The following is a 23,098-nucleotide window of genomic DNA, read 5'->3' as shown; positions in this document are numbered from 1 at the left end:
TATAAATATTTGGGGTTTTGGCACCAAACTTTGGACATAATCTGACCAATCTAAGTCTATGAACCCAAACTGATAAAGCCTACTTGGATGAGAGGCGAAACGTCAAGGTCAGCCTTGACATTAATGACTGAACAGAGGAGGTGGTCTGCGAAATCACCTATTATCCACATACAACACTGTTCTTTCAACCATTCCTAAAATACTCTGCAATTTAGCCTCCAGCAAATAACAGGAGTTAGAAACACCCTGGTCACAGATGCTCCTTTGTGCCTTTGTTACAACTGAAAGAAATGCTAACAAGGGTGATTCTGACTATGTTGGGCTGATAGTGGTCGATCCACAGCGATATTTCTGCCACACAATACCACAATGCGAACGAAGGGAAATTCCACTTCGATGACTGTCGTTGCTGCGATGCGTTGGCGACTTGTCCAAGGTGTTCACCGCATTCCACCCAAATGCAGCTGAAATAGGTTCCAGCACCCCACGCGACCCTAAAAGGGATAAGCGGTAGAAAGCGGATGAATGGATAACTGTTGTTGGCACTGACAGTGGGAATGCTCTTCTGCATCTCAACAGATGTTTTGCTCACTACGCTAGGACAGTATCATCTTTGCTCAGGCACACCCTGCTTGTGTTGGAGTAAAATAATTTGGGGTTTCGGCGATAGCCACTAGACTAGATCTGAACAATTGGAGTCAAAGGTTAAATCCGAACAATCTGAGTCTAAGAATAGATCTGACCAACCTGTTTCTATGAGCATGAACTGGCCAAGCCTACTTGGATGAGAAGCGAAACATTTTCTAAGACAAACCAAACAGTCCAGTTGCAATGGATTGAATGCTTTGAGATTACAATGACCTGGATGACTGAAAACATCCATAGGCATTGATGTATTGAAAAACAGAATTTCTACGTCTATGTCACAGACAGAGGGGGAATTAGCTCAAGTGGTAGAGCGCTCGCTTTGCATGTGAGAGGTAGCGGGATCGATACCTGCATTCTCCAAATGTTTTAACGTCAAAAAAAGGTTTCCTTTGACTAGAAGTAGGTAAATGAGCAAGCAAACTTCTTTCTGTTAAAGATGAGTAGTGATTTTGAGGAAACATGCAGAAAGGTCAGGTAGTCACCTCAGCTCTAGAAAGTCGTGACACATGACAGTGTGATACTCTGTAACCACAGTCAAACATTGTTATTCTGATCCACGCGTTAACAACCTTTCGTCAGTTGAGGCCAACTAAAGAGAACAACAGCTCGATGAGGATGGGATTCGAACCCACGCGTGTAGAACACAATGGATTAGCAGTCCATCGCCTTAACCACTCGGCCACCTCATCTAGCTTTGTTCATGTCAATACTTGCTGAGAGGCTGCAAATAATAGTTTTTATGATCAAAGTCTACATCACAACATGTAACCACATGGACATATAGAGGAATTAAGATATTGTTGTGTTATTTTTACAACATTAAAAAAAAGAGTAAACTGTATAAATATTTGGGGTTTTGGCACCAAACTTTGGACATAATCTGACCAATCTAAGTCTATGAACCCAAACTGATGAAGCCTACTTGGATGAGAGGCGAAACGTCAAGGTCAACCTTGACATTAATGACTGAACAGAGGAGGTGGTCTGCGAAATCACCTATTATCCACATACAACACTGTTCTTTCAACCATTCCTAAAATACTCTGCAATTTAGCCTCCAGCAAATAACAGGAGTTAGAAACACCCTGGTCACAGATGCTCCTTTGTGCCTTTGTTACAACTGAAGGAAATGCTAACAAGGGTGATTCTGACTCTGTTGGGCTGATAGTGGTCAATCCACAGCGATACTTCTGCCACACAATACCACAATGCGAACGAAGGGAAATTCCACTTCGATGACTGTCGTTGCTGCAAAGCGTTGGCGACTTGTCCAAGGTGTTCACCGCATTCCACCCAAATGCAGCTGAGATAGGTTCCAGCACCCCACGCGACCCCAAAAGGGACAATCGGTAGAAAGCGGATGAATGGATGACTGTCGTTGGCACTGACAGTGGGATTGCTCTTCTGCATCTCAACAGATGTTTTGCTCACTACGATAGGGCAGTACTATCTTTGCCCAGACACACCCTCCTTGTGTTGGAGTAAAATAATTTGGGGTTTTGGCAATAGCCACTAGACTAGATCTGACCAATCGGAGGAAAAGGTTAAATCCGAACAATCTGAGTCTTAGAATAGATCTGACCAACCTGTTTCTATGAGCATGAACTGATCAAGCCTACTTGGATGAGAAGCAAAACATTTTCTAAGACAAACCAAACAGTCCAGTTGCAATGGATTGAATGCCTTGAGATTACAATGACCTGGATGAATGAAAACATCCAGAGGCATTGATGTATTGAACAATATAATTTCTACGTCTATGTCACAGACAGAGGGGGAATTAGCTCAAATGGTAGAGCGCTCACTTTGCATGTGAGCGGTAGCGGGATTGATACCTGCACTCTCCAAAAGTTTTAATGTCAAAAAAAGTTTTCCTTTGAGTAGATGTAGGTTAATGAGCATACTTTTTTCTGTTAAAGATGAGAAGTCATTTTAAGGAAACATGCAGAAAGGTCAGGTAGTCACCTCAGTTCTAGAAAGTTGTTGACACATGACAGTGTGATACTCTGTAACCAGAGTTAAACATTGTTATTCTGATCTACGCGTTCCTAACCTTTCCTCAGTTGAGGCCAACTAAAGAGAACAACAGCTCGATGAGGATGGGATTCGAACCCACGCGTGTAGAACACAATGGATTAGCAGTCCATCGCCTTAACCACTCGGCCACCTCATCTTAGTTTGTTCATGTCAATACTTGCTGAGAGGCTGCAAATAATAGTTTTTATGATCAAAGTCTACATCACAACATGTAACCACATGGACATATAGAAGAATTAAGATATTGTTGTGTTATTTTTACAACATTAAAAAAAATAGTAAACTGTATAAATATTTGGGGTTTTGGCACCAAACTTTGGACATAATCTGACCAATCTAAGTCTATGAACCCAAACTGATAAAGCCTACTTGGATGAGAGGCGAAACGTCAAGGTCAACCTTGACATTAATGACTGAACAGAGGAGGTGGTCTGCGAAATCACCTATTATCCACATACATTAGGGGCGGCATGGCGTAGTGGGTAGAGCGCCCGTGTCAGAAACCTGAGGGTTGCAGGTTCGCTCCCCGCCTCTTACCATGCCGTTGTGTCCTTGGGCAGGACACTTCACCCTTGCCCCCGGTGCCGCTCACACCGGTGAATGAATGTTGAATGAATGATAGGTGGTGGTCGGAGGGGCCGTAGGCGCAAATTGGCAGCCACGCTTCCGTCAGTCTACCCCAGGGCAGCTGTGGCTACGAAAGTAGCTTACCACCACCAGGTGTGAATGAATGATGGGTTTTTAACATGTAAAGCGACTTTGGGTACTTAGAAAAGCGCTATATAAATCCCAGGTATTATTATTATTATTATTATACAACACTGTTCTTTCAACCATTCCTAAAATACTCTGCAATTTAGCCTCCAGCAAATAATAGGAGTTAGAAACACCCTGGTCACAGATGCTCCTTTGTGCCTTTGTTACAACTGAAAGAAATGCTAACAAGGGTGATTCTGACTATGTTGGGCTGATAGTGGTCGATCCACAGCGATACTTCTGCCACACAATACCACAATGCGAACGAAGGGAAATTCCACTTCGATGACTGTCGTTGCTGCGATGCGTTTGCGACTCGTCCAAGGTGTTCACCGCATTCCACCCAAATGCAGCTGAGATAGGTTCCAGCACCCCACGCGACCCTAAAAGGGACAAGCGGTAGAAAGCGGATGAATGGATAACTGTTGTTGGCACTGACAGTGGGAATGCTCTTCTGCATCTCAACAGATGTTTTGCTCACTACGCTAGGACAGTATCATCTTTGCTCAGGCACACCCTCCTTGTGTTGGAGTAAAATAATTTGGGGTTTCGGCGATAGCCACTAGACTAGATCTGAACAATTGGAGTCAAAGGTTAAATCCGAACAATCTGAGTCTAAGAATAGATCTGACCAACCTGTTTCTATGAGCATGAACTGGCCAAGCCTACTTGGATGAGAAGCGAAACATTTTCTAAGACAAACCAAACAGTCCAGTTGCAATGGATTGAATGCTTTGAGATTACAATGACCTGGATGAATGAAAACATCCATAGGTATTGATGTATTGAAAAACAGAATTTCTACGTCTATGTCACAGACAGAGGGGGAATTAGCTCAAGTGGTAGAGAGCTCGCTTTGCATGTGAGAGGTAGCGGGATCGATACCTGCATTCTCCAAATGTTTTAACATCAAAAAAAGGTTTCCTTTGACTAGAAGTAGGTAAATGAGCAAGCAAACTTCTTTCTGTTAAAGATGAGAAGTGATTTTGAGGAAACATGCAGAAAGGTCAGGTAGTCACCTCAGCTCTAGAAAGTCGTGACACATGACAGTGTGATACTCTGTAACCACAGTCAAACATTGTTATTTTGATCTACGCGTTAACAACCTTTCGTCAGTTGAGGCCAACTAAAGAGAACAACAGCTCGATGAGGATGGGATTCGAACCCACGCGTGTAGAACACAATGGATTAGCAGTCCATCGCCTTAACCACTCGGCCACCTCATCTAGCTTTGTTCATGTCAATACATGCTGAGAGGCTGCAAATAATAGTTTTTATGATCAAAGTCTACGTCACAACATGTAACCACATGGACGTATAGAGGAATTAAGATACTGTTGTGTTATTTTTACAACATTAAATAAAAATAGTAAACTGTATAAATATTTGGGGTTTTGGCACCAACCGTTGGACATAATCTGACCAATCTAAATCTATGAACCCAAACTGATAAAGCCTACTTGGATGAGAGGCGAAACGTCAAGGTCAACCTTGACATTGATGACTGAACAGAGGAGGTGGTCTGCGAAATCAACTATTATCCACATACAACACTGTTCTTTCAACCATTCCTAAAATACTCTGCAATTTAGCCTCCAACAAATAACAGGAGTTAGAAACACCCTGGTCACAGATGCTCCTTTGTGCCTTTGTTACAACTGAAGGAAATGCTAACAAAGGTGATTCTGACTATGTTGGGCTGATAGTGGTCGATCCACAGCGATACTTCTGCCACACAATAGCACAATGCGAACGAAGGGAAATTCCACTTCGATGACTGTCGTTGCTGCGATGCGTTGGCGACTTGTCCAAGGTGTTCACCGCATTCCACCCAAATGCAGCTGAGATAGGTTTCTGCACCCCACGCGACCCTAAAAGGGACAAGCGGTAGAAAGCGGATGAATGGATGACTGTTGTTGGCACTGACAGTGGGAATGCTCTTCTGCATCTCAACAGATGTTTTGCTCACTACGCTAGGACAGTATCATCTTTGCTCAGGCACACCCTCCTTGTGTTGTAGTAAAATAATTTGGGGTTTCGGCAATAGCCACAAGACTAGATCTGACCAATTGGAGTCCAAGGTTAAATCCGAACAATCTGAGTCTAAGAATAGATCTGACCAACCTTTTTTTATGAGCATGAACTGGCCAAGCCTACTTGGATGAGAAGCGAAACATTTTCTAAGACAAACCAAACAGTCCAGTTGCAATGGATTGAATGCCTTGAGATTACAATGACCTGGATGACTGAAAACATCCATAGGCATTGATGTATTGAAAAACAGAATTTCTACGTCTATGTCACAGACAGAGGGGGAATTAGCTCAAATGGTATAGCGCTCGCTTTGCATGTGAGAGGTAGCGGGATCGATACCTGCATTCTCCAAATGTTTTAACGACAAAGACAGGTTTCCTTTGAGTAGAAGTAAGTAAATGAGCAAGCAAACTTCTTTCTGTTAAAGATGAGAAGTGATTTTGAGGAAACATGCAGAAATGTCAGGTAGTCACCTCAGCTCTAGAAAGTCGTGACACATGACAGTGTGATACTCTGTAACCACAGTCAAACATTGTTATTCTGATTTACGCGTTAACAACCTTTCGTCAGTTGAGGCCAACTAAAGAGAACAACAGCTCGATGAGGATGGGATTCGAACCCACGCGTGTACAACACAATGGATTAGCAGTCCATCGCCTTAACCACTCGGCCACCTCATCTTAGTTTGTTCATGTCAATACTTGCTGAGAGGCTGCAAATAATAGTTTTTATGATCAAAGTCTACATCACAACATGTAACCACATGGACATATAGAGGAATTAAGATATTGTTGTGTTATTTTTACAAAATTAAAAAAAATAGTAAACTGTATAAATATTTGGGGTTTTGGCACCAAACTTTGGACATAATCTGACCAATCTAAGTCTATGAACCCAAACTGATAAAGCCTACTTGGATGAGAGGCGAAACGTCAAGGTCAACCTTGACATTGATGACTGAACAGAGGAGGTGGTCTGCGAAATCACCTATTATCCACATACAACACTGTTCTTTCAACCATTCCTAAAATACTCTGCAATTTAGCCTCCAGCAAATAACAGGAGTTAGAAACACCCTGGTCACAGATGCTCCTTTGTGCCTTTGTTACAACTGAAATAAATGCTAACAAGGGTGATTCTGACTATGTTGGGCTGATAGTGGTCGATCCACAGCGATACTTCTGCCACACAATACCACAATGCGAACGAAGGGAAATTCCACTTCGATGACTGTCGTTGCTGCGATGCGTTGGCGACTTGTCCAAAGTGTTCACCGCATTCCACCCAAATGCAGCTGAGAAAGGTTTCAGCACCCCACGCGACCCTAAAAGGGACAAGCGGTAGAAAGCGGATGAATGGATGACTGTTGTTGGCACTGACAGTGGGAATGCTCTTCTGCATCTCAACAGATGTTTTGCTCACTACGCTAGGACAGTATCATCTTTGCTCAGGCACACCCTCCTAGTGTTGTAGTAAAATAATTTGGGGTTTCGGCAATAGCCACAAGACTAGATCTGACCAATTGGAGTCAAAGGTTAAATCCGAACAATCTGAGTCTAAGAATAGATCTGACCAACCTGTTTCTATGAGCATGAAGTGGCCAAGCCTACTTGGATGAGAAGCGAAACATTTTCTAAGACAAACCAAACAGTCCAGTTGCAATGGATTGAATGCCTTGAGATTACAATGACCTGGATGACTGAAAACATCCATAGGCATTGATGTATTGAAAAACAGAATTTCTACTTCTATGTCACAGACAGAGGGGGAATTAGCTCAAATGGTAGAGCGCTCGCTTTGCATGTGAGAGGTAGCGGGATCGATACCTGCATTCTCCAAATGTTTTAACGTCAAAAAAAGGTTTCCTTTGAGTAGAAGTAGGTAAATGAGCAAGCAAACTTCTTTCTGTTAAAGATGAGAAGTGATTTTGATGAAACATGCAGAAAGGTCAGGTCGTCACCTCAGCTCTAGAAAGTCGTGACACATGACAGTGTGATACTCTGTAACCACAGTCAAACATTGTTATTCTGATCTACGCGTTAACAACCTTTCGTCAGTTGAGGCCAACTAAAGAGAACAACAGCTAATTTGGGGTTTCGGCAATAGCCACTAGACTATATCTGACCAATTGGAGTCAAAGGTTATGAGTCTAAGAATAGATCTGACCAACCTGTTTCTATGAGCATGAACTGGCCAAGCCTACTTGGATGAGAAGCGAAACATTTTCTAAGACAAACCAAACAGTCCAGTTGCAATGGATTGAATGCCTTGAGATTACAATGACCTGGATGATTGAAAACATCCTTAGGCATTGATGTATTGAAAAGCAGAATTTCTACGTCTATGTCACAGACAGAGGGGGAATTAGCTCAAATGGTAGAGCGCTCGCTTTGCATGTGAGCGGTAGCGGGATCGATACCTGCATTCTCCAAAAGTTTTAATGTCAAAAAAAGGTTTCCTTTGAGTAGAAGTAGGTTAATGAGCATACTTTTTTCTGTTAAAGATGAGAAGTCATTTTAAGGAAACATGCAGAAAGGTCAGGTAGTCACCTCAGTTCTAGAAAGTCGTTGACACATGACAGTGTTATACTCTGTAACCACAGTTAAACATTGTTATTCTGATCTACGCGTTCACAACCTTTCGTCAGTTGAGGCCAAATAAAGAGAAAAACAGCTCGATGAGGATGGGATTCGAACCCACGCGTGTAGAACACAATGGATTAGCAGTCCATCGCCTTAACCACTCGGCCACCTCATCTTAGTTTGTTCATGTCAATACTTGCTGAGAGGCTGCAAATAATAGTTTTTATGAACAAAGTCTACATCACAACATGTAACCACATGGACATATAGAGTAATTAAGATATTGTTGTGTTAATTTTACAACATTAAAAAAAATAGTAAACTGCATAAATATTTGGGGTTTTGGCACCAACCGTTGGACATAATCTGACCAATATAAGTCTATAAACCCAAACTGATGAAGCCTACTTGGATGAGAGGCGAAACGTCAAGGTCAACCTTGACATTGATGACTGAACAGAGGAGGTGGTCTGCGAAATCACCTATTATCCACATACAACACTGTTCTTTCAACCATTCCTAAAATACTCTGCAATTTAGCCTCCAGCAAATAACAGGAGTTAGAAACACCCTGGTCACAGATGCTCCTTTGTGCCTTTGTTACAACTGAAGGAAATGCTAACAAGGGTGATTCTGACTATGTTGGGCTGATAGTGGTCAATCCACAGCGATACTTCTGCCACACAATACCACAATGCGAACGAAGGGAAATTCCACTTCGATGACTGTCGTTGCTGCAAAGCGTTGGCGACTTGTCCAAGGTGTTCACCGCATTCCACCCAAATGGAGCTGAGATAGGTTCCAGCACCCCACGCGACCCCAAAAGGGACAATCGGTAGAAAGCGGATGAATGGATGACTGTCGTTGGCACTGACAGTGGGAATGCTCTTCTGCATCTCAACAGATGTTTTGCTCACTACGATAGGGCAGTATCATCTTTGCCCAGACACACCCTCCTTGTGTTGGAGTAAAATAATTTGGGGTTTTGGCAATAGCCACTAGACTAGATCTGACCAATCGGAGTAAAAGGTTAAATCCGAACAATCTGAGTCTTAGAATAGATCTGACCAACCTGTTTCTATGAGCATGAACTGATCAAGCCTACTTGGATGAGAAGCAAAACATTTTCTAAGACAAACCAAACAGTCCAGTTGCAATGGATTGAATGCCTTGAGATTACAATGACCTGGATGAATGAAAACATCCAGAGGCATTGATGTATTGAACAATATAATTTCTACGTCTATGTCACAGACAGAGGGGGAATTAGCTCAAATGGTAGAGCGCTCACTTTGCATGTGAGCGGTAGCGGAATCGATACCTGCACTCTCCAAAAGTTTTAATGTCAAAAAAAGTTTTCCTTTGAGTAGATGTAGGTTAATGAGCATACTTTTTTCTGTTAAAGATGAGAAGTCATTTTAAGGAAACATGCAGAAAGGTCAGGTAGTCACCTCAGTTCTAGAAAGTTGTTGACACATGACAGTGTGATACTCTGTAACCACAGTTAAACATTGTTATTCTGATCTACGCGTTCACAACCTTTCGTCAGTTGAGGCCAACTAAAGAGAACAACAGCTCGATGAGGATGGGATTCGAACCCACGCGTGTAGAACACAATGGATTAGCAGTCCATCGCCTTAACCACTCGGCCACCTCATCTTAGTTTGTTCATGTCAATACTTGCTGAGAGGCTGCAAATAATAGTTTTTATGATCAAAGTCTACATCACAACATGTAACCACATGGACATATAGAGGAATTAAGATATTGTTGTGTTATTTTTACAACATTAAAAAAAATAGTAAACTGTATAAATATTTGGGGTTTTGGCACCAAACTTTGGACATAATCTGACCAATCTAAGTCTATGAACCCAAACTGATAAAGCCTACTTGGATGAGAGGCGAAACGTCAAGGTCAACCTTGACATTGATGACTGAACAGAGGAGGTGGTCTGCGAAATCACCTATTATCCACATACAACACTGTTCTTTCAACCATTCCTAAAATACTCTGCAATTTAGCCTCCAGCAAATAACAGGAGTTAGAAACACCCTGGTCACAGATGCTCCTTTGTGCCTTTGTTACAACTGAAATAAATGCTAACAAGGGTGATTCTGACTATGTTGGGCTGATAGTGGTCGATCCACAGCGATACTTCTGCCACACAATACCACAATGCGAACGAAGGGAAAATCCACTTCGATGACTGTCGTTGCTGCGATGCGTTGGCGACTTGTCCAAGGTGTTCACCTCATTCCACCCAAATGCAGCTGAGATAGGTTTCAGCACCCCACGCGACCCTAAAAGGGACAAGCGGTAGAAAGCGGATGAATGGATGACTGTTGTTGGCACTGACAGTGGGAATGCTCTTCTGCATCTCAACAGATGTTTTGCTCACTACGCTAGGACAGTATCATCTTTGCTCAGGCACACCCTCCTTGTGTTGTAGTAAAATGATTTGGGGTTTCGGCAATAGCCACTAGACTAGATCTGACCAATTGGAGTCAAAGGTTAAATCCGAACAATCTGAGTCTAAGAATAGATCTGACCAACCTGTTTCTATGAGCATGAACTGGCCAAGCCCACTTGGATGAGAACCGAAACATTTTCTAAGACAAACCAACCAGTCCAGTTGCAATGGATTGAATGCCTTGAGATTACAATGACCTGGATGACTGAAAACATCCATAGGCATTGATGTATTGAAAAGCAGAATTTCTACGTCTATGTCTGCGAGAGGCAATGATGAGAGATATAGCAGATTAGTCTCGCTTAACAAGTGGTTGGCTAGCTACTGTAGGCAGCAGAGACTAACGTTTATTGATAACTGGCCCTCTTTCTGGGGCAAACCAGGCTTGCTGATGAGAGACGGCCTTCACCCTAACCAGGAAGGCGCCATCATCCTGTCTAGAAACATAGACTACTATTTAAGTCTCACTTGACTGACTACACTAGAGCAAGCCCGGTCACAGGCAATTACAATGTCTGTTAGTCCGGGTGAGGAGTCAGTTAAGCTAGAACTAGCCAGCGCCAGGCTGGATAATCCATGTACGCATAGCAATTCTCTTAGAATAATACACAATTCACATAATGTTTTTTCTGTTGTGTCTGTGTCAGAGGTGGACATGCATTCTACTGAGGTGGCAAATTATGATATGTCCAGTCTATTGCAGCACCAAGCAAACAATCGGAAAATTCCCGTCATATCAATTCCTAGATATGGTCGAAACTATTTAAAGTGCACTACGCATAATAAACGCAACATTGTTAATATTGCCACTACGGATAATCTTAACAAAAACTCGTCAAAACAGCCCAATACCTATAATATGGGCTTTTTGAACATAAGATCATTGTCTCCCAAGGCGTTATTGGTTAATGAGGTCATTAGAGACAACAATCTTAACATCATTGGTCTTAGCGAAACCTGGCTCAAACCGGACGAATTTTTTGCGCTCAATGAGGCATCTCCTCCTAACTATACGAATGCGCATGTTGCCCGCCCTCTTAAAAGGGGAGGGGGTGTCGCACTAATATACAATGAAAATTTCAACCTTACCCCTAACCTAAATAATAAATATAAATCGTTTGAGGTGCTTACTATGAGGTCTGTCACACCGCTACCTCTCGACCTGGCTGTTATCTACCGCCCCCCTGGGCCCTATTCGGACTTTATCAGTGAATTCTCAGAGTTCGTTGCTGATCTAGTGACGCACGCCGACAATATAATCATAATGGGGGACTTTAATATCCATATGAATACCCCATCGGACCCTCAGTGCGTGGCGCTCCAAACCATAATTGATAGCTGTGGTCTTACACAAATAATACATGAACCCACGCATCGCAACGGTAATACAATAGATCTAGTGCTTGTCAGGGGTGTCACCACCTCCAAAGTTATGATACTTCCATATACTAAAGTAATGTCCGATCATTACCTTATAAAATTTGAAGTTTTGACTCTTTGTCAACAAGCTAATAATAATAATAACTGCTATAGCGGCCGCAACATTAATGCTGCCACAACGATGACTCTTGCTGACCTACTGCCTTCGGTAATAGCACCATTCCCAAATTATGTCGGCTCCATTGATAAACTCACTAACAACTTTGACGATGCCTTGCGCGAAATTATTGATAGTATAGCACCGCTAAAGCAAAAAAGGGCCCCTAAAAGGCACACCCCATGGTTTACAGAAGAAATTAGAGCTCATAAATTATCATGTAGAAAACTGGAACGCAAATGGCGCGCGACTAAACTTGAGGTTTTCCATCAAGCATGGAGTGATAGTTTAATAACTTATAAACGCATGCTTACCTTAGCTAAAGCTAAATACTACTCAAATCTCATCCGCCTCAACAAAAACGATCCTAAATTTCTGTTTAGTACAGTAGCATCGCTAACCCAACAAGGGACTCCTCCCAGTAGCTCCACCCACTCGGCAGATGATTTTATGAATTTCTTTAATAAGAAAATTGAACTCATTAGAAAGGAGATTAAAGACAACGCATCCCAGCTACAACTGGGCTCTATTAACACAAATACGACTGTATATACGACGGACACTGCCCTCCAAAATAGTCTCTCTATTTTTGATGAAATAACATTAGAGGAATTATTACAGCGTGTAAGTGGGATAAAACAAACAACATGTTTACTTGACCCACTTCCTGGGAAACTTATCAAGGAACTGTTTGTATTATTAGGTCCATCAGTGTTAAATATTATAAACTTATCACTTTCCTCCGGCACTGTTCCCCTAGCATTCAAAAAAGCGGTTATTCATCCTCTGCTCAAAAGACCTAACCTCGATCCTGACCTCATGGTAAACTACCGACCGGTCTCCCACCTTCCGTTTATTTCCAAAATTCTCGAAAAAACTGTCGCACAGCAGCTAAATGAACACTTAGTGACTAACAATCTCTGTGAACCTTTTCAATCCGGTTTCAGGGCAAATCACTCTACGGAGACAGCCCTCGCAAAAATGACTAATGATCTATTGCTAACGATGGATTCTGATGCGTCATCTATGTTGCTGCTTCTTGATCTTAGCGCCGCTTTCGATACCGTCGATCATAATATTTTATTAGAGCGTATCAAAACACGTATTGGTATGTCAGACTTAGCCTTGTCTTGGTTTAACTCTTATCTTACTGACAGGATGCAGTGCGTCTCCCATAACAATGTGACCTCGGACTATGTCAAGGTAACGTGCGGAGTTCCCCAGGGTTCGGTTCTTGGCCCTGCACTCTTTAGTATTTACATGCTGCCGCTGGGTGACATCATACGCAAGTACGGTGTTAGCTTTCACTGTTATGCTGATGACACTCAACTCTACATGCCCCTAAAGCTGACCAACACGCCGGACTGTAGTCAGCTGGAGGCGTGTCTTAATGAAATTAAACAATGGATGTCCGCTAACTTTTTGCAACTCAACGCTAAGAAAACGGAAATGCTGATTATCGGTCCTGCTAGACACCAACATCTATTTAATAATACCACCTTAACATTTGACAACCAAAAAATTAAACAAGGAGACTCTGTAAAGAATCTGGGTATTATCTTCGACCCAACTCTCTCGTTTGAGTCACACTTAAAGGGGGTTACTAAAACGGCCTTCTTTCATCTCCGTAATATCGCTAAAATTCGTTCCATCTTGTCCACTAGCGACGCTGAGATCATTATTCATGCGTTCGTTACGTCTCGTCTCGATTACTGTAACGTATTATTTTCGGGCCTCCCTATGTCTAGCATTAAAAGATTACAGTTGGTACAAAATGCGGCTGCAAGGCTTTTGACAAAAACAAGAAAGTTTGATCATATTACGCCTATACTGGCTCACTTGCACTGGCTTCCTGTGCACTTAAGATGCGACTTTAAGGTTTTACTACTTACGTATAAAATATTACACGGTTTAGCTCCAGCCTATCTCGCCGATTGTATTGTACCATATGTCCCGACAAGAAATCTGCGTTCAAAGAACTCCGGCTTATTAGTGATTCCCAGAGCCAAAAAAAAGTCTGCGGGCTATAGAGCGTTTTCTATTCGGGCTCCAGTACTCTGGAATGCCCTCCCGGTAACAGTTAGAGATGCTACCTCAGTAGAAGCATTTAAGTCCCATCTTAAAACTCATTTGTATAATCTAGCCTTTAAATAGACCCCCCCTTTTTTAGACCAGTTGATCTGCCGTTTCTTTTCTTCTCTCCTCTTCTCCCCTGTCCCTTGCGAGGGGGAGTTGCATAGGTCCGGTGGCCATGGATGAAGTGCTGGCTGTCCAGAGCCGGGACCCCGGGTGGACCACTAGCCTGTGCATCGGTTGGGGACATCTCTGCGCTGCTGACCCGTCTCCGCTCGGGATGGTTTCCTGTTGGCCCCGCTGTGGACTGGACTCCCGCTGATGTGTTGGATCCACTGTGGACTGGACTTTCACAATGTTATGTCAGACCCACTCGACATCCGTTGCTTTCGGTCTCCCCTAGAGGGGGGGGGGTTACCCACATATGCGGTCCTCTCCAAGGTTTCTCATAGTCATTCACCGACGTCCCACTGGGGTGAGTTTTTCCTTGCCCGTATGTGGGCTCTGTACCGAGGATGTCGTTGTGGCTTGTACAGCCCTTTGAGACACTTGTGATTTAGGGCTATATAAATAAACATTGATTGATTGATTGATGTCACAGACAGAGGGGGAATTAGCTCAAATGGTAGAGCGCTCGCTTTGCATGTGAGCGGTAGCGGGGTCGATACCTGCGTTCTCCAAAAGTTTTAATGTCAAAAAAAGGTTTCCTTTGAGTAGAAGTAGGTTAATGAGCATACTTTTTTCTGTGAAAGATGATAAGTCATTTTAAGGAAACATGCAGAAAGGTCAGGTAGTCACCTCAGTTCTAGAAAGTCGTTGACACATGACAGTGTGATACTCTGTAACCAAAGTTAAACATTGTTATTCTGATCCACGCGTTCACAACCTTTCGTCAGTTGAGGCCAAAAAAAGAGAACAACAGCTCGATGAGGATGGGATTCGAACCCACACGTGTAGAACACAATGGATTAGCAGTCCATCGCCTTAACCACTCGGCCACCTCATTTTAGTTTGTTCATGTCAATACTTGCTGAGAGGCTGCAAATAATAGTTTTTATGAACAAAGTCTACATCACAACATGTAACCACATGGACATATAGAGGAATTAAGATATTGTTGTGTTATTTTTACAACATTAAAAACAATAGTAAACTGTATAAATATTTGGGGTTTTGGCACCAAACTTTGGACATAATCTGACCAATCTAAGTCTATGAACCCAAACTGATAAAGCCTACTTGGATGAGAGGCGAAACGTCAAGGTCAACCTTGACATTGATGGCTGAACAGAGGAGGTGGTCTGCGAAATCAACTATTATCCACATACAACACTGTTCTTTCAACCATTCCTAAAATACTCTGCAATTTAGCCTCCAGCAAATAACAGGAGTTAGAAACACCCTGGTCACAGATGCTCCTTTGTGCCTTTGTTACAACTGAAAGAAATGCTAACAAGGGTGATTCTGACTATGTTGGGCTGATAGTGGTCGATCCACAGCGATACTTCTGCCACACAATACCACAATGCGAACGAAGGGAAATTCCACTTCGATGACTGTCGTTGCTGCGATGCGTTGGCGACTTGTCCAAGGTGTTCACCGCATTCCACCCAAATGCAGCTGAGAAAGGTTTCAGCACCCCACGCGACCCTAAAAGGGACAAGCGGTAGAAAGCGGATGAATGGATGACTGTTGTTGGCACTGACATTGGGAACGCTCTTCTGCATCTCAACAGATGTTTTGCTCACTACGCTAGGACAGTATCATCTTTGCTCAGGCACACCCTCCTTGTGTTGTAGTAAAATAATTTGGGGTTTCGGCAATAGCCACAAGACTAGATCTGACCAATTGGAGTCAAAGGTTAAATCCGAACAATCTGAGTCTAAGAATAGATCTGACCAACCTGTTTCTATGAGCATGAACTGGCCAAGCCTACTTGGATGAGAACCGAAACATTTTCTAAGACAAACCAAACAGTCCAGTTGCAATGGATTGAATGCCTTGAGATTACAATGACCTGGATGACTGAAAACATCCATAGGCATTGATGTATTGAAAAGCAGAATTTCTACGTCTATGTCACAGACAGAGGGGGAATTAGCTCAAATGGTAGAGCGCTCGCTTTGCATGTGAGCGGTAGTGGGATCGATACCTGCATTCTCCAAAAGTTTTAATGTCAAAAAAAGGTTTCCTTTGAGTAGAAGTAGGTTAATGAGCATACTTTTTTCTGTTAAAGATGAGAAGTCATTTTAAGGAAACATGCAGAAAGGTCAGGTAGTCACCTCAGTTCTAGAAAGTCGTTGACACATGACAGTGTGATACTCTGTAACCACAGTTAAACATTGTTATTCTGATCCACGCGTTCACAACCTTTCGTCAGTTGAGGCCAACTAAAGAGAACAACAGCTCGATGAGGATGGGATTCGAACCCACGCGTGTAGAACACAATGGATTAGCAGTCCATCGCCTTAACCACTCGGCCACCTCATCTTAGTTTGTTCATGTCAATACTTGCTGAGAGGCTGCAAATAATAGTTTTTATGAACAAAGTCTACATCACAACATGTAACCACATGGACATATAGAGAAATTAAGATATTGTTGTGTTATTTTTAAAACATTAAAAAAAATAGTAAACTGTATAAATATTTGGGGTTTTGGCACCAACCGTTGGACATAATCTGACCAATCTAAGTCTATAAACCCAAACTGATGAAGCCTACTTGGATGAGAGGCGAAACGTCAAGGTCAACCTTGACATTGATGACTGAACAGAGGAGGTGGTCTGCGAAATCACCTATTATCCACATACAACACTGTTCTTTCAACCATTCCTAAAATACTCTGCAATTTAGCCTCCAGCAAATAACAGGAGTTAGAAACACCCTGGTCACAGATGCTCTTTGTGCCTTTGTTACAACTGAAAGAAATGCTAACAAGGGTGATTCTGACTATGTTGGGCTGATAGTGGTCGATCCACAGCGATACTTCTGCCACACAATACCACAATGCGAACGAAGGGAAATTCCACTTCGATGACTGTCGTTGCTGCGATGCGTTGGCGACTTGTCCAAGGTGTTCACCGCATTCCACCCAAATGCAGCTGAGATAGTTTTCCAGCACCCCACGCGACCCTAAAAGGGACAAGCGGTAGAAAGCGGATGAATGGATGACTGTTGTTGGCACTGACAGTCGGAATGCTCTTCTGCATCTCAACAGATGTTTTGCTCACTACGCTAGGACAGTATCATCTTTGCTCAGGCACACCCTCCTTGTGTTGGAGTAAAATAATTTGGGGTTTCGGCAATAGCCACTAGACTAGATCTGACCAATTGGAGTCAAAGGTTAAATCCGAACAATCTGAGTCTAAGAATAAATCTGACCAACCTGTTTCTATGAGCATGAACTGGCCAAGCCTACTTGGATGAGAAGCGAAACATTTTCTAAGACAAACCAAACAGTCCAGTTGCAATGGATTGAATGCCTTGAGATTACAATGACCTGGATGACTGAAAACATCCATAGGCATTGATGTATTGAAAAACAGAATTTCTACGTCTATGTGACAGACAAGAGGGGGAATTAGCTCAAATGGTAGAGCGCTCGCTTTGCATGTGAGAGGTAGCGGGATCGATACCTGCATTCTCCAAATGTTTTAACGTCAAAAAAAGGTTTCCTTTGAGTAGAAGTAGGTAAATGAGCAAGCAAACTTCTTTCTGTTAAAGATGAGAAGTGATTTTGAGGATACATGCAGAAAGGTCAGGTAGTCACCTCAGCTCTAGAAAGTCGTGACACATGACAGTGTGATACTCTGTAACCACAGTCAAACATTGTTATTCTGATCCACGCGTTAACAACCTTTCGTCAGTTGAGGCCAACTAAAGAGAACAACAGCTCGATGAGGATGGGATTCAAACCCACGCGTGTAGAACACAATGGATTAGCAGTCCATCGCCTTAACCACTCGGCCACCTCATCTAGCTTTGTTCATGTCAATACTTGCTGAGAGGCTGCAAATAATAGTTTTTATGATCAAAGTCTACATCACAACATGTAACCACATGGACATATAGAGGAATCAAGATATTGTTGTGTTATTTTTACAACATTAAAAAAAATAGTAAACTGTATAGATATTCGGGGTTTTGGCACCAACCGTTGGACATAATCTGACCAATCTAAGTCTATGAACCCAAACTGATAACGCCTACTTGGATGAGAGGCGAAACGTCAAGGTCAACCTTGACATTGATGACTGAACAGAGGAGGTGGTCTGCGAAATCACCTATTATCCACATACAACACTGTTCTTTCAACCATTCCTAAAATACTCTGCAATTTAGCCTCCAGCAAATAACAGGAGTTAGTAACACCCTGGTCACAGATGCTCCTTTGTGCCTTTGTTACAACTGAAGGAAATGCTAACAAGGGTGATCCTGACTATGTTGGGCTGATAGTGGTCGATCCACAGCGATACTTCTGCCACACAATACCACAATGCGAACGAAGGTAAATTCCACTTCGATGACTGTCGTTGCTGCGATGCTTTGGCGACTTGTCCAAGGTGTTCACCGCATTCCACCCAAATGCAGCTGAGATAGGTTCCAGCACCCCACGCGACCCTAAAAGGGACAAGCGGTAGAAAGCGGATGAATGGATGGCTATTGTTGGCACTGACAGTGGGAATGCTCTTCTGCATCTCAACAGATGTTTTGCTCACTACGCTAGGACAGTATCATCTTTGCTCAGGCACACCCTCCTTGTGTTGGAGTAAAATAATTTGGGGTTTCGGCAATAGCCACTAGACTAGATCTGACCAATTGGAGTCAAAGGTTAAATCCGAACAATCTGAGTCTATGAATAGATCTGACCAACCTGTTTCTATGAGCATGAACTGGCCAAGCCTACTTGGATGAGAACCGAAACATTTTCTAAGACAAACCAAACAGTCCAGTTGCAATGGATTGAATGCCTTGAGATTACAATGACCTGGATGACTGAAAACATCCATAGGCATTGATGTATTGAAAAGCAGAATTTCTACGTCTATGTCACAGACAGAGGGGGGATTAGCTCAAATGGTAGAGCGCTTGCTTTGCATGTGAGCGGTAGCGGGATCCATACCTGCATTCTCCAAAAGTTTTAATGTCAAAAAAAGGTTTCCTTTGAGTAGAAGTAGGTTAATGAGCATACTTTTTTCTGTGAAAGATGAGAAGTCATTTTAAGGAAACATGCAGAAAGGTCAGGTAGTCACCTCAGTTCTAGAAAGTCGTTGACACATGACAGTGTGATACTCTGTAACCACAGTTAAACATTGTTATTCTGATCTACGCGTTCACAACCTTTCGCCAGTTGAGGCCAAATAAAGAAAACAACAGCTCGATGAGGATGGGATTCGAACCCACGCGTGTAGAACACAATGGATTAGCAGTCCATCGCCTTAACCACTCGGCCACCTCATCTTAGTTTGTTCATGTCAATACTTGCTGAGAGGCTTCAAATAATAGTTTTCATGAACAAAGTCTACATCACAACATGTAACCACATGGACATATAGAGGAATTAAGATATTGTTGTGTTATTTTTAAAACATTAAAAAAAAATAGTAAACTGTATAAATATTTGAAGTTTTGGCACCAACCGTTGGACATAATCTGACCAATCTAAGTCTATAAACCCAAACTGATGAAGCCTACTTGGATGAGAGGCGAAACGTCAAGGTCAACCTTGACATTAATAATAATAATAATAATACCTGGGATTTATATAGCGCTTTTCTAAGTACCCAAAGTCGCTTTACATGTTAAAAACCCATCATTCATTCACACCTGGTGGTGGTAAACTACTTTCGTAGCCACAGCTGCCCTGGGGTAGACTGAACAGAGGAGGTGGTCTGCGAAATCACCTATTATCCACATACAACACTGTTCTTTCAACCATTCCTAAAATACTCTGCAATTTAGCCTCCAGCAAATAATAGGAGTTAGAAACACCCTGGTCACAGATGCTCCTTTGTGCCTTTGTTACAACTGAAAGAAATGCTAACAAGGGTGATTCTGACTATGTTGGGCTGATAGTGGTCGATCCACAGCGATACTTCTGCCACACAATACCACAATGCGAACGAAGGGAAATTCCACTTCGATGACTGTCGTTGCTGCGATGCGTTGGCGACTTGTCCAAGGTGTTCACCGCATTCCACCCAAATGCAGCTGAGATAAGTTCCAGCACCCCACACGACCCTAAAAGGGACAAGCGGTAGAAAGCGGATGAATGGATGGCTATTGTTGGCACTGACAGTGGGAATGCTCTTCTGCATCTCAACAGATGTTTTGCTCACTACGCTAGGACAGTATCATCTTTGCTCAGGCACACCCTCCTTGTGTTGGAGTAAAATAATTTGGGGTTTCGGCAATAGCCACAAGACTAGATCTGACCAATTGGAGTCAAAGGTTAAATCCGAACAATCTGAGTGTAAGAATAGATCTGACCAACCTGTTTCTATGAGCATGAACTGGCCAAGCCTACTTGGATGAGAAGCGAAACATTTTCTAAGACAAACCAAACAGTCCAGTTGCAATGCATTGAATGCCTTGAGATTACAATGACCTGGATGACTGAAAACATCCATAGGCATTGATGTATTGAAAAACAGAATTTCTACGTCTATGTGACAGACAGAGGGGGAATTAGCTCAAATGGTAGAGCGCTCGCTTTGCATGTGAGAGGTAGCCGGATCGATACCTGCATTCTCCAAATGTTTTAACGTCAAAAAAAGGTTTCCTTTGAGTAGAAGTAGGTAAATGAGCAAGCAAACTTCTTTCTGTTAAAGATGAGAAGTGATTTTGAGGAAACATGCAGAAAGGTCAGGTAGTCACATCAGCTCTAGAAAGTCGTGACACATGACAGTGTGATACTCTGTAACCACAGTCAAACATCGTTATTCTGATCTACGCGATAACAACCTTTCGTCAGTTGAGGCCAACTAAAGAGAACAACAGCTCGATGAGGATGGGATTCGAACCCACGCGTGTAGAACACAATGGATTAGCAGTCCATCGCCTTAACCACTCGGCCACCTCATCTAGCTTTGTTCATGTCAATACTTGCTGAGAGGCTGCAAATAATAGTTTTTATGAACAAAGTCTACATCACAACATGTAACCACATGGACATATAGAGGAATTAAGATATTGTTGTGTTATTTTTACAACATTAAAAAAAATAGTAAATTGTATAGATATTCGGGGTTTTGGCACCAAACTTTGGACATAATCTGACCAATCTAAGTCTATGAACCCAAACTGATAAAGCCTACTTGGATGAGAGGCGTAACGTCAAGGTCAACCTTGACATTGATGACTGAACAGAGGAGGTGGTCTGCGAAATCAACTATTATCCACATACAACACTGTTCTTTCAACCATTCCTAAAATACTCTGCAATTTAGCCTCCAGCAAATAACAGGAGTTAGAAACACCCTGGTCACAGATGCTCCTTTGTGCCTTTGTTACAACTGAAGGAAATGCTAACAAGGGTGATTCTGACTATGTTGGGCTGATAGTGGTCGATCCACAGCGATACTTCTGCCACACAATACCACAATGCGAACGAAGGGAAATTCCACTTCGATGACTGTCGTTGCTGCGATGCTTTGGCGACTTGTCCAAGGTGTTCACCGCATTCCACCCAAATGCAGCTGAGATAGGTTCCAGCACCCCACGCGACCCTAAAAGGGGCAAGCGGTAGAAAGCGGATGAATGGATGGCTATTGTTGGCACTGACAGTGGGAATGCTCTTCTGCATCTCAACAGATGTTTTGCTCACTACGCTAGGACAGTATCATCTTTGCTCAGGCACACCCTCCTTGTGTTGGAGTAAAATAATTTGGGGTTTCGGCAATAGCCACTAGACTAGATCTGACCAATTGGAGTCAAAGGTTAAATCCGAACAATCTGAGTCTAAGAATAGATCTGACCACCCTGTTTCTATGAGCATGAACTGGCCAAGCCTACTTGGATGAGAAGCGAAACATTTTCTAAGACAAACCAAACAGTCCAGTTGCAATGGATTGAATGCCTTGAGATTACAATGACCTGGATGACTGAAAAAATCCATAGGCATTGATGTATTGAAAAACAGAATTGCTACGTCTATGTGACAGACAGAGGGGGAATTAGCTCAAATGGTAGAGCGCTCGCTTTGCATGTGAGAGGTAGCGGGATCGATACCTGCATTCTCCAAATGTTTTAACGACAAAAACAGGTTTCCTTTGAGTAGAAGTAGGTAAATGAGCAAGCAAACTTCTTTCTGTTAAAGATGAGAAGTGATTTTGAGGAAACATGCAGAAAGGTCAGGTAGTCACCTCAGCTCTAGAAAGTCGTGACACATGACAGTGTGATACTCTGTAACCACAGTCAAACATTATTATTCTGATCTACGCGTTAACAACCTTTCGTCAGTTGAGGCCAACTAAAGAGAACAACAGCTCGATGAGGATGGGATTCGAACCCACGCGTGTAGAACACAATGGATTAGCAGTCCATCGCCTTAACCACTCGGCCACCTCATCTAGCTTTGTTCATGTCAATACTTGCTGAGAGGCTGCAAATAATAGTTTTTATGATCAAAGTCTACATCACAACATGTAACCACATGGACATATAGAGTAATTAAGATATTGTTGTGTTAATTTTACAACATTAAAAAAAATAGTAAACTGTATAAATATTTGGGGTTTTGGCACCAAACTTTGGACATAATCTGACCAATCTAAGTCTATGAACCCAAACTGATAAAGCCTACTTGGATGAGAGGCGAAACGTCAAGGTCAACCTTGACATTGATGACTGAACAGAGGAGGTGGTCTGCGAAATCACCTATTATCCACATACAACACTGTTCTTTCAACCATTCCTAAAATACTCTGCAATTTAGCCTCCAGCAAATAACAGGAGT

The 23,098-nt window shown here is 42.5% G+C and overlaps 11 non-coding genes across 11 annotated transcripts; all 11 read right to left on the bottom strand.

Annotated features, from left to right (window-relative positions):
* Window positions 1-1,255: 1,255 nt before the first annotated feature.
* On the bottom strand, window positions 1,256-1,337 carry trnas-gcu (transfer RNA serine (anticodon GCU)). Its single transcript has one exon. It is a non-coding gene; the product is annotated as a tRNA-Ser (tRNA).
* A 1,402-nt stretch (window positions 1,338-2,739) lies between these two features.
* trnas-gcu (transfer RNA serine (anticodon GCU)) lies at window positions 2,740-2,821 on the bottom strand. Its single transcript has one exon. It is a non-coding gene; the product is annotated as a tRNA-Ser (tRNA).
* A 1,764-nt stretch (window positions 2,822-4,585) lies between these two features.
* Window positions 4,586-4,667, bottom strand: trnas-gcu (transfer RNA serine (anticodon GCU)). The gene has a single exon. It is a non-coding gene; the product is annotated as a tRNA-Ser (tRNA).
* A 1,406-nt stretch (window positions 4,668-6,073) lies between these two features.
* On the bottom strand, window positions 6,074-6,155 carry trnas-gcu (transfer RNA serine (anticodon GCU)). The gene has a single exon. It is a non-coding gene; the product is annotated as a tRNA-Ser (tRNA).
* A 1,995-nt stretch (window positions 6,156-8,150) lies between these two features.
* trnas-gcu (transfer RNA serine (anticodon GCU)) lies at window positions 8,151-8,232 on the bottom strand. Its single transcript has one exon. It is a non-coding gene; the product is annotated as a tRNA-Ser (tRNA).
* Window positions 8,233-9,634: 1,402 nt separating this feature from the next.
* trnas-gcu (transfer RNA serine (anticodon GCU)) lies at window positions 9,635-9,716 on the bottom strand. Its single transcript has one exon. It is a non-coding gene; the product is annotated as a tRNA-Ser (tRNA).
* Window positions 9,717-16,548: 6,832 nt separating this feature from the next.
* Window positions 16,549-16,630, bottom strand: trnas-gcu (transfer RNA serine (anticodon GCU)). Its single transcript has one exon. It is a non-coding gene; the product is annotated as a tRNA-Ser (tRNA).
* A 1,406-nt stretch (window positions 16,631-18,036) lies between these two features.
* Window positions 18,037-18,118, bottom strand: trnas-gcu (transfer RNA serine (anticodon GCU)). Its single transcript has one exon. It is a non-coding gene; the product is annotated as a tRNA-Ser (tRNA).
* Window positions 18,119-19,520: 1,402 nt separating this feature from the next.
* On the bottom strand, window positions 19,521-19,602 carry trnas-gcu (transfer RNA serine (anticodon GCU)). The gene has a single exon. It is a non-coding gene; the product is annotated as a tRNA-Ser (tRNA).
* Window positions 19,603-21,143: 1,541 nt separating this feature from the next.
* On the bottom strand, window positions 21,144-21,225 carry trnas-gcu (transfer RNA serine (anticodon GCU)). Its single transcript has one exon. It is a non-coding gene; the product is annotated as a tRNA-Ser (tRNA).
* A 1,405-nt stretch (window positions 21,226-22,630) lies between these two features.
* Window positions 22,631-22,712, bottom strand: trnas-gcu (transfer RNA serine (anticodon GCU)). Its single transcript has one exon. It is a non-coding gene; the product is annotated as a tRNA-Ser (tRNA).
* Between the last annotated feature and the right edge of the window lie 386 nt (window positions 22,713-23,098).

The sequence above is a fragment of the Entelurus aequoreus genome, linkage group LG07 (genome assembly GCF_033978785.1).
Source record: "Entelurus aequoreus isolate RoL-2023_Sb linkage group LG07, RoL_Eaeq_v1.1, whole genome shotgun sequence".
Classification (NCBI taxonomy): domain Eukaryota; kingdom Metazoa; phylum Chordata; class Actinopteri; order Syngnathiformes; family Syngnathidae; genus Entelurus; species Entelurus aequoreus.
This window is presented reverse-complemented; position numbering and strand designations above follow the sequence as displayed.